At 36.1% G+C, this 9,282-nt stretch overlaps 1 non-coding gene across 1 annotated transcript; it reads left to right on the top strand.

The window, feature by feature from the left end:
- Positions 1-1,634: 1,634 nt before the first annotated feature.
- trnat-cgu lies at positions 1,635-1,706 on the top strand. The gene has a single exon. It is a non-coding gene; the product is annotated as a tRNA-Thr (tRNA).
- Positions 1,707-9,282: the final 7,576 nt, after the last annotated feature.

The following is a 9,282-nucleotide window of genomic DNA, read 5'->3' as shown; positions in this document are numbered from 1 at the left end:
CACGATAATCATCGATTAGTGTTTCTAGTATAACAGTTTCTTATATACCTTAAAACTGTGAGCAAGGCAGAGGGTTAGCCAATGATGATTCAGATATTAGCATATAAGGGAAACAATTTATAACTATGCATACGTAGTATATAGCTAAGCAAGCAAATAACAGAATGGCTGTTTTGTGTGTATAGTTCAAAAAACACGTCTGGCTCATCCTATTATCCATTGTTTCACAGCTGCAGCTGCAATGTAGGCAAAACTTTATCTTAAGCAAAGCATACAAGGTTATGAGAGCAAGATTGTTGGAGTGCAAGATGCCAGTACTTTTCCATGTTTTAAGTGATTGATTTACTCAGTAGTGAGGGGTGTGGTGGGCAAGAGGTAAGGGGTCGATCTCATAAACCAAAGATCATAGGTTCAAACCCCGTCCGTACCTTGTTTTTGTCTTTGAAACACTGTTACTGCATTTTCCTTCACTTACAACGTGACTTTTAGGAACCAATTGTGTCGTATTTGTGAGGACTGCCTGTACATAATAATAAGAAAATACTTCCTATTTTTTTAAAGAAATGTAACAAAATACAAAATATAGTATTCTGAAAACATGGACACCAATTCCGAGATGACACTGTAACAAATAGATTTGTAGTGTATTTCTATAGGAAGAGAGTCTAATACAGGTAAGATAAACCTGGTCCTGTGGGAGCATCCCACTGAAAAACGCTTGGTCCTTAAAGAGTTCAGCAAAAGGTTGGTTGCTTCAGCCAACACTAGAAAAGTGATTGTTAGTTTTCTTTTTTAATATATTAAATTGAAAGCCACAGCTTGCCTTATCAGACGGCTTTGACATATTATTTATGAAACGCCATGCTTTGTAGTCTTAAGACAGTCATCATTTTTATGTTACCTTTTCTTCATGGTAACACTGAAGATGCTTTCCAAGTCCGTTGCTATAAATATAAGTGGACACTCGGATTTTTAAATGTTGTACGAGGTTGGTTAAATATCATTTTTTGTTAAATGTTTCCATTACGATTTACTCATAGTAGGACATAGATTTGATAAGCTTCCATGAAAAAGTTGTATTTTTTGAACAACTGCACACTATTAGCATGTGCCCTGTTTTATGGTTACTCTTTACTCAGCAATGCGATCATATCATCAGGCTTGTATATGACCTCCATTCAATAAAAAAAAATGTTTCTTTTAAAAGATGTAAGATTCTTAAATTCAAATTAATTCATTTTCAAAGAAAGCCTATAACTACTGGAATTATTGTTATAGAAGGACCAGTTATTTTAGATCAAACTACGGTTACTGAGAGGCTTGTTGATTGAGGCAGTACTGAAACTTTCAGTTAATTGTTATGAATAGATAAATAAACCGATGTATACTACAGCCGGTAGATGGTGTTTAGTATTGTAAAAATATATATATTATTTGCAAAATAGTATTTACTAATTTTTATTTATTTTACATTATTGGCAAACTATTTTCTGTTCATATATTAAATACATTTGCAGACCACTTTTTTCTATTTAAATAGTTTCCATGACTATTTTGCCATCCTTGGCCTTAACAAACCTTGGCGGCTCACTCACGGACTCTTTTTTAATTATTTGAGTTACTCAGCAGTGAAGGGTGCGGTGGCCAAGAGGTAAGGCGTCGGTCTCGTAAACCGAAGATCATGGGTTCAAACCCCATCCGTACCTTGTTTCTGTCTTTGAAATGCTGTTACTGCATTTTTCCTTCACTTACAACGTGACTTTTAGGAACCAATTGTGTCGTAATTGTGAGGACTGCCTGTACATAATAATAAGAAAATACTTCCTATTTTTTAAAGAAATTTAACAAAATACAAAATATAGTATTCTGAAAACAAGGACACCAATTCCAAGATGACACTGTAACAAATAGATTTGTAGTGCATTTCAATAGGAAGAGAGTCAAATACAGGTAAGAAAAACCTGGTCCTGTGGGAGCATCCCACTGAAAAACGCTTGGTCCTTAAAGGGTTCAGCAAAAGGTTGGTTGCTTCAGCCAACACTAGAAAAGTGATTGTTATTTTTCTTTTTTAATATATTAAATTGAAAGCCACAGCTTGCCTTATCAGACGGCTTTGACATATTATTTATGAAACGCCATGCTTTGTATTCTTAAGACAGTCATCATTTTTATGTTACGTTTTCTTCATGGTAACACTGAGGATGTTTTCCAAGTCAGTTTCTATAATATAAGGGGACACTCAGATTTTTTAAATGTACAAAGTTTGTTAATATAATTTTTTGTTAAATGTTTCCATTAAGATTTACTCATAGCAGGGCATAGATTTGATAATATACTGTGCTAACGTAAGTACCAGTTCTTTTGGATCAAACTATGATTACTGAGAGGCTTGTTGATTGCATGTCATGTAAGGTGCATGTATGCCACTGAAATAAATTAGAATGAGCAAATCAACTGTCCAATCGTGTTTACACACTCACTGTTTAAGCACACCAAATTGACCAATTAAATCATGTAAATATTTTCTGCCAGAGATATAGCCATTACAATTGGTACAATGGTAAGGGAGGTGGGTTTACTGTAAAGGCTGACAAAATTAAGAAAAAGCCAATTAAGTGCAAAACCAGTTAAAAAGCATGGATCAACACACTGTCGTGGGAATAAACCAGTTAAAAAGCATGGATCAGCACACTGTCGTGGGAATAAACCAGTTAAAAAGCATGGATCAACACACCGTCGTGGGAATAAACCAATTAAAAAGCATGGATCAGCACACCGTCGTGGGAATAAACCAGTTAAAAAGCATGGATCAACACACCGTCGTGGGAATAAACCAGTTAAAAAGCATGGATCAACACACCGTCGTGGGAATAAACCAGTTAAAAAGCATGGATCAACACACCGTCGTGGGAATAAACCAGTTAAAAAGCATGGATCAGCACACCGTCGTGTGAATAAACCAGTTAAAAAGCATGGATCAGCAACCGTCGTGGGAATAAACCAGTTAAAAAGCATGGGCAACCGTCGTGGGAATAAACCAGTTAAAAAGCATGGATCAGCACACCGTCGTGGGAATAAACCAGTTAAAAAGCATGGATCAACACACCGTCGTGGGAATAAACCAGTTAAAAAGCATGGATCAACACACCGTCGTGGGAATAAACCAGTTAAAAAGCATGGATCAGCACACCGTCGTGGGAATAAACCAGTTAAAAAGCATGGATCAGCACACCGTCGTGGGAATAAACCAGTTAAAAAGCATGGATCAGCACACCGTCGTGGGAATAAACCAGTTAAAAAGCATGGATCAACACACCGTCGTGGGAATAAACCAGTTAAAAAGCATGGATCAACACACCGTCGTGGGAATAAACCAGTTAAAAAGCATGGATCAACACACCGTCGTGGGAATAAACCAGTTAAAAAGCATGGATCAACACACCGTCGTGGGAATAAACCAGTTAAAAAGCATGGATCAACACACCGTCGTGGGAATAAACCAGTTAAAAAATGGATCAACACACCGTCGTGGGAATAAACCAGTTAAAAAGCATGGATCAACACACCGTCGTGGGAATAAACCAGTTAAAAAGCATGGATCAACACACCGTCGTGGGAATAAACCAGTTAAAAAGCATGGATCAACACACCGTCGTGGGAATAAACCAGTTAAAAAGCATGGATCAACACACCGTCGTGGGAATAAACCAGTTAAAAAGCATGGATCAACACACCGTCGTGGGAATAAACCAGTTAAAAAGCATGGATCAACACACCGTCGTGGGAATAAACCAGTTAAAAAGCATGGATCAACACACCGTCGTGGGAATAAACCAGTTAAAAAGCATGGATCAACACACCGTCGTGGGAATAAACCAGTTAAAAAGCATGGATCAGCACACCGTCGTGGGAATAAACCAGTTAAAAAGCATGGATCAGCACACCGTCGTGGGAATAAACCAGTTAAAAAGCATGGATCAACCGTCACAGTTAAAAACCGTCGTGGGAATAAACCAGTTAAAAAGCAAAACACACCGTCGTGGGAATAAACCAGTTAAAAACACACGTCGTGGGAATAAACCAGTTAAAAAGCATGGATCAACACACCGTCGTGGGAATAAACCAGTTAAAAAGCATGGATCAACACACCGTCGTGGGAATAAACCAGTTAAAAAGCATGGATCAACACACCGTCGTGGGAATAAACCAGTTAAAAAGCATGGATCAACACACCGTCGTGAATAAACCAGGAATCAACACAAACCAGTTAAAAAGCATGGATCAATCACACCGTCGTGGGAATAAACCAGTTAAAAAGCATGGATCAACACAATGTCGTGGAAATTCTAATAAAGGAGGAGAGACTGCGAGTTCCAAACACACAGGCAATTTATTTCTTAAATTTGCAAACTGAGAACACTCACGATAATCATCGAGTAGTGTTTCTAGTATAACAGTTTCTTATATACCTTAAAACTGTGAGCAAGGCAGAGGGTTAGCCAATGATGATTCAGATATTAGCATATAAGGGAAACAATTTATAACTATGCATACGTAGTATATAGCTAAGCAAGCAAATAACAGAATGGCTGTTTTGTGTGTATAGTTAAAAAAAAACACGTCTGGCTTATCCTATTAGCCATTGTTTCACAGCTGCAGCTGCAATGTAGGCAAAACTTTATCTTAAGCAAAGCATACAAGGTTATGCGAGCAAGATTGTAGGAGTGCAAGATGCCAGTACTTTTCCATGTTTTAAGTGATTGATTTACTCAGTAGTGAGGGGTGTGGTGGGCAAGAGGTAAGGGGTCGATCTCATAAACCAAAGATCATAGGTTCAAACCCCGTCCGTACCTTGTTTTTTGTCTTTGAAACACTGTTACTGCATTTTTCCTTCACTTACAATGTGACTTTTAGGAACCAATTGTGTCGTAATTGTGAGGACCTACCTGTACATAATAATAAGAAAATACTTCCTATTTTTTTAAAGAAATGTAACAAAATACAAAATATAGTATTCTGAAAACAAGGACACCAATTCCAAGATGACACTGTAACAAATAGATTTGTAGTGCATTTCTATAGGAAGAGAGTCTAATACAGGTAAGAAAAATCTGGCCCTGTGGGAGCATCCCACTCAAAAACGCTTGGTCCTTAAAGAGTTCAGCAAAAGGTTGGTTGCTTCAGCCCACACTAGAAAAGTGATGGTTAGTTTTCTTTTTTAATATATTAAATTGAAAGCCACAGCTTGCCTTATCAGACGACTTTGACATATTATTTAAGAAACGCCATGCTTTGTATTCTTAAGACAGTCATCATTTTTATGTTACCTTTTCTTCATGGTAACACTGAAGATGCTTTCCAAGTCCGTTGCTATAAATATAAGTGGACACTCGGATTTTTAAATGTTGTACGAGGTTGGTTAAATATCATTTTTTGTTAAATGTTTCCATTAAGATTTACTCATAGTAGGACATAGATTTGATAAGCTTCCATGAAAAAGTTGTATTTTTTGAACAACTGCACACTATTAGCATGTGCCCTGTTTTATGGTTACTCTTTACTCAGCAATGCGATCATATCATCAGGCTTGTATATGACCTCCATTCAATATAAAAAAATGTTTCTTTTAAAAGATGTACGATTCTTAAATTCAAATTAATTCATTTTCAAAGAAAGCCTGTAACTACTGGAATTATTGTTATAGAAGGACCAGTTATTTTAGATCAAACTACGGTTACTGAGAGGCTTGTTGATTGAGGCAGTACTGAAACTTTCAGTTAATTGTTATGAATAGATAAATAAACCGATGTATACTACAGCCGGGACATGGTGTTTAGTATTGTAAAAATATATATATTATTTGCAAAATAGTATTTACTAATTTTTATTTATTATACATTATTGGCAAACTATTTTCTGTTCATATATTAAATACATTTGCAGACCACTTTTTTCTATTTAAATAGTTTCCATGACTACTTTGACATCCTTGCCATTAAACCTTGGCGGCTCACTCACGGACTCTTTTTTATATATTTGAGTTACTCACCAGTGAAGGGTGCGGTGGCCAAGAGGTAAGACGTCGGTGTCGTAAACCGAAGATCATGGGTTCAAACTTCATCCGTACCTTGTTTCTGTCTTTGAAATGCAGTTACTGCATTTTTCCTTCACTTACAACATGGCTTTTAGGAAACCAATTGTGTCGTAATTGTGAGGACTGCCTGTACATAATAATAAGAAAATACTTCCTATTTTTTAAAGAAATTTAACAAAATACAAAATATAGTATTCTGAAAACAAGGACACCAATTCCAAGATGACACTGTAACAAATAGATTTGTAGTGCATTTCAATAGGAAGAGAGTCAAATACAGGTAAGAAAAACATGGTCCTGTGGGAGCATCCCACTGAAAAACGCTTGGTCCTTAAAGGGTTCAGCAAAAGGTTGGTTGCTTCAGCCAACACTAGAAAAGTTGTTGTTATTTTTCTTTTTCAATATATTAAATTGAAAGCCACAGCTTGCCTTATCAGACGGCTTTGACATATTATTTATGAAACGCCATGCTTTGTATTCTTAAGACAGTCATCATTTTTATGTTACGTTTTCTTCATGGTAACACTGAGGATGTTTTCCAAGTCAGTTTCTATAATATAAGGGGACACTCAGATTTTTTAAATGTACAAAGTTTGTTAATATAATTTTTTGTTAAATGTTTCCATTAAGATTTACTCATAGCAGGGCATAGATTTGATAATATACTGTGCTAACGTAAGTACCAGTTCTTTTGGATCAAACTATGATTACTGAGAGGCTTGTTGATTGCATGTCATGTAAGGTGCATGTATGCCACTGAAATAAATTAGAATGAGCAAGTCAACTGTCCAGTCGTGTTTACACACTCACTGTTTAAGCACACCAAATTGACCAATTAAATCATGTAAATATTTTCTGCCAGAGATATAGCCATTACGATTGGTACAATGGTAAGGGAGGTGGGTTTACTGTAAAGGCTGACAAAATTAAGAAAAAGCCAATTAAGTGCAAAACCAGTTAAAAAGCAAACTGTCGTGGGAATAAACCAGTTAAAAATCATGGATCAGCACACTGTCGTGGGAATAAACCAATTAAAAAGCATGGATCAACACACCGTCGTGGAAATAAACCAGTTAAAAAGCATGGATCAGCAAACTGTCGAAGGAATAAACCAATTAAAAAGCATGGATCAACACACTGTCGTGGGAAATAAACTAGTTAAAAAGCATGGATCAGCACACCGTCGTGGGAATCATGGATCATGGAACACACCGTCGTGGGAATAAACCAGTTAAAAAGCATGGATCAACACACCGTCGTGGGAATAAACCAGTTAAAAAGCATGGATCAACACACCGTCGTGGGAATAAACCAGTTAAAAAGCATGGATCAACACACCGTCGTGGGAATAAACCAATTAAAAAGCATGGATCAACACACTGTCGTGGAAATTATCCAGTTAAAAAGCATGGATCAGCACACTGTCGTGGGAATAAACCAGTTAAAAAGCATGGATCAACACAATGTCGTGGAAATTCTAATAAAGGAGGAGAGACTGCAAGTTCTAAACACACAGGCCTTTATTTCTTAAATTTGCAAACTGAGAACACTCACGATAATCATCGATTAGTGTTTCTAGTATAACAGTTTCTTATATACCTTAAAACTGTGAGCAAGGCAGAGGGTTAGCCAATGATGATTCAGATATTAGCATATAAGGGAAACAATTTATAACTATGCATACGTAGTATATAGCTAAGCAAGCAAATAACAGAATGGCTGTTTTGTGTGTATAGTTAAAAAAAAACACGTCTGGCTCATCCTATTATCCATTGTTTCACAGCTGCAGCTGCAATGTAGGCAAAACTTTATCTTAAGCAAAGCATACAAGGTTATGCGAGCAAGATTGTAGGAGTGCAAGATGCCAGTACTTTTCCATGTTTTAAGTGATTGATTTATTCAGTAGTGAGGGGTGTGGTGGGCAAGAGGTAAGGGGTCGATCTCATAAACCAAAGATCATAGGTTCAAATCCCGTCCGTACCTTGTTTTTGTCTTTGAAACACTGTTACTGCATTTTTCCTTCACTTACAATGTGACTTTTAGGAACCAATTGTGTCGTAATTGTGAGGACCACCTGTACATAATAATAAGAAAATACTTCCTATTTTTTTAAAGAAATGTAACAAAATACAAAATATAGTATTCTGAAAACAAGGACATCAATTCCAAAATGACACTGTAACAGATAGATTTGTAGTGCATTTCTATAGGAAGAGAGTCTAATACAGGTAAGAAAAATCTGGTCCTGTGGGAGCATCCCACTGAAAAACGCTTGGTCCTTAAAGAGTTCAGCAAAAGGTTGGTTGCTTCAGCCCACACTAGAAAAGTGATTGTTAGTTTTCTTTTTTAATATATTAAATTGAAAGCCACAGCTTGCCTTATCAGACGGCTTTGACATATTATTTATGAAACGCCATGCTTTGTAGTCTTAAGACAGTCATCATTTTTATGTTACCTTTTCTTCATGGTAACACTGAAGATGCTTTCCAAGTCCGTTGCTATAAATATAAGTGGACACTCGGATTTTTAAATGTTGTACGAGGTTGGTTAAATATCATTTTTTGTTAAATGTTTCCATTACGATTTACTCATAGTAGGACATAGATTTGATAAGCTTCCATGAAAAAGTTGTATTTTTTGAACAACTGCACACTATTAGCATGTGCCCTGTTTTATGGTTACTCTTTACTCAGCAATGCGATCATATCATCAGGCTTGTATATGACCTCCATTCAATATAAAAAAATGTTTCTTTTAAAAGATGTAAGATTCTTAAATTCAAATTAATTCATTTTCAAAGAAAGCCTATAACTACTGGAATTATTGTTATAGAAGGACCAGTTATTTTAGATCAAACTACGGTTACTGAGAGGCCTGTTGATTGAGGCAGTGCTGAAACTTCCAGTTAATTGTTATGAATAGATAAATAAACCGATGTATACTACAGCCAGGACATGGTGTTTAGTATTGTAAAAATATATATATTATTTGCAAAATAGTATTTACTAATTTTTATTTATTTTACATTATTGGCAAACTATTTTCTGTTCATATATTAAATACATTTGCAGACCACTTTTTTCTATTTAAATAGTTTCCATGACTATTTTGCCATCCTTGGCCTTAACAAACCTTGGCGGCTCACTCACGGCCTCTTTTTTATATATTTGAGTTATTCAGCAATGAAG

This window comes from Polyodon spathula, chromosome 32, assembly GCF_017654505.1.
Source record: "Polyodon spathula isolate WHYD16114869_AA chromosome 32, ASM1765450v1, whole genome shotgun sequence".
NCBI lineage: Eukaryota > Metazoa > Chordata > Actinopteri > Acipenseriformes > Polyodontidae > Polyodon > Polyodon spathula.
The sequence above is the reverse complement of the archived record's forward strand: the minus strand, read 5'-3'. Positions and strand labels throughout refer to the sequence as shown.